The following is a 2,500-nucleotide window of genomic DNA, read 5'->3' on the forward strand; positions in this document are numbered from 1 at the left end:
AGATTTGATTTGCGGTTACGCACCGACTGCAGAGATCATTTTTGGGTTGCATGCTTTTCACGGAGAAATAAACTAAGAAACGTGGATTGTCGCGCTGTCTCCTGCCCTGTTTCTTTGTTGCGTTGAGCCGCGTAACAAATGGGGGCTCGTCCGGGATGAATTAAGCACTAAGCCCGCAGGTATCGCAAAACAACCAGGAAACCGGCCATTCCACCAATGCCTCGGAGTGCCCCCGAGACAAATGCTCTAGCCACAGGAACTGTTCAAAAATAATAAACCACACGTCCCATCAAATACGCAAACCTGAAAGGAATAATTAAGGCCCCGCATATCGTGGGCGGTTTTCATGACTGCAGACCTTGCGGTTGCAGGCACCACCACCTGTAACCATGGCTCCCCCACTGAAGTCTCAGTGGACGGCGTCCATTTCCTCACAAGGAGCCCACAGTTGCTGCAGCACCTGTCTGGGAACAAGCGTGCTGAGTTAATGTGTCTTATTCAGGAGTTTCCAATGTTGTTTTCCGATACTCCAACTCAGACACATTTGTTGGAACATGACATTGATGTTGGGGAAAGTTTGCCACTCAGACAACGTTTTTATCGTGTTTCTCAGCAGAAAAAGAAACACATAGACAAGGAGGTGGCTTATCTCCTTGAGAATGGTCTTGCTGAGCCATCTTCATCAGCCTGGGCATCACCGTGCCTTCTTGTCGGCAAGCCGGACGGTACTTCCAGGTTCTGCACGGACTATCGTAAACTCAATGCTGTTACAAAACCAGACAGTTTTCCACTCCCGAGGATTGAGGACTGTGTAGACCAGGTGGGCGCCGCCAGGTTTGTCAGCAAGTTTGACCTACTTAAAGGTTATTGGCAGGTGCCCTTGACTGACCGTGCGAAGGAAGTCTCCTCTTTCATTACGTCGGAAGGATTGTTCTCATATAATGTCATGAGTTTTGGTTTGAGGAACGCACCAGCCACCTTCCAGCGCCTAATGAACACTGTTGTCTCTGGACTCGACGGCTGTGCAGTGTATCTAGACGATGTGGTGGTCTACAGCGATACCTGGGGGGAGCACCTGGCGGTCATCAGAGCTCTCTTTCTTCGTCTTTCTGAAGCCCGCCTGACTGTAAACCTCGCAAAGTGTGAGTTTGCGAGGGCGACAGTCACCTATTTAGGAAAGGTTGTAGGACAAGGACAGGTGCGTCCGGTTCGGGCTAAGACCTTGGCCATTGACCGGTACCCTTCGCCCACAAGCAAAAAGGACCTAATGCGTTTCTTGGGCATGGTGGGTTTTTACCGGGGGTTCTGTCCTAGCTTTTCGTCTGTTGTTGCGCCGTTGACAGACCTCTTGAAGTCCTCGGTGAAGTTCGACTGGAATCCGGTATGCCAGGCGGCTTTTGAGAAAGTAAAAGCTCTCCTGACGTCGTCTCCTGTTTTGGCCGCGCCGCAGTTGAACCGGCCGTTCAAACTGCATGTGGACGCTAGCCAGGTAGGAGCAGGTGCTGTATTGCTCCAGGAGGATGAGCAAGGCATCGATCGCCCAGTTAGTTTTTTTTCTAGGAAATTTCTCTCCTATCAGTCCAGTTACTCGGTAATTGAAAAAGAAGCGTTGGGTTTAATTTGGGCACTTCAACATTTTGATGTTTATGTTGGGGGTGCTGTTTCTCTAGTGGTCTATTCTGACCATAATCCTCTGACCTTTTTACGGTCGCTTCAGAACCCCAACCAGCGGTTAATGCGCTGGGCTCTTTTTCTTCAGCCATTTAGTTTGGATATCCAACATATTAAGGGCTCGCATAATGTTATTGCTGACGCCCTATCCCGTGCTCCCACTGACTAATTTTGGTCAGATGTGTTTCTCTGTGTTTTCCTGCGTCTGCTTTGTCTTCCAGGGCCCGGATGACAGAGGTTTTGGACCGAATGGAAACGCCTGCAGGGAAAAGGGGGTTTAATTGGGAGCAAATTTGGGAATCTAGTTAGTTTTGTAATTTTTTTGTATGCTTGTGGTCACCACCTATTACAGTTAGGAATGGGTGAATTGGTTGTGGACTTTTTTTTTACTCTGCAAGTCCCTTCTTAAGGGGGAGGGTGTTACGGCCACCTTGGCCTTTCAGGGGTCATATTGTGTGTGCTGCGCCTATTCTTGTTTCTCTCCTAGGCCTGGTCCCACATGTTCCAGGATCAGGGGGTGTGCCCGCGTACGGGGCGTGTCCCTGGAACCGCATAAAAGGGGCCTGGCCTCCGAGAGACGGCGGCGGGAGATTTGATTTGCGGTTACGCACCGACTGCAGAGATCATTTTTGGGTTGCATGCTTTTCACGGAGAAATAAACTAAGAAACGTGGATTGTCGCGCTGTCTCCTGCCCTGTTTCTTTGTTGCGTTGAGCCGCGTAACACACACACACACACATATACAAGCATATTAAGATACATACACATGCTTTTATTTGGATCCACATTTACAAAGAGGGGAAAAAAGATCCAAACATTTTGGGAAGAA

General features: G+C 49.2%; 1 pseudogene across 1 annotated transcript in view; it reads right to left on the reverse strand.

Annotated features, from left to right (window-relative positions):
* The window catches only part of LOC311341063 (protein sidekick-1-like), a 209,210-nt pseudogene that overhangs the window by 55,373 nt on the left and 151,337 nt on the right, over positions 1 to 2,500 (reverse strand). Inside the window, exon 9 of the transcript XR_014684114.1 lies at positions 1,834 to 1,930. The product of XR_014684114.1 is annotated as a protein sidekick-1-like (transcript). The remainder of the gene's footprint in view (positions 1 to 1,833; positions 1,931 to 2,500) is intronic.

This window comes from Micromesistius poutassou (genome assembly GCF_964030765.1).
Source record: "Micromesistius poutassou genome assembly, chromosome: 3".
Lineage (NCBI taxonomy): Eukaryota > Metazoa > Chordata > Actinopteri > Gadiformes > Gadidae > Micromesistius > Micromesistius poutassou.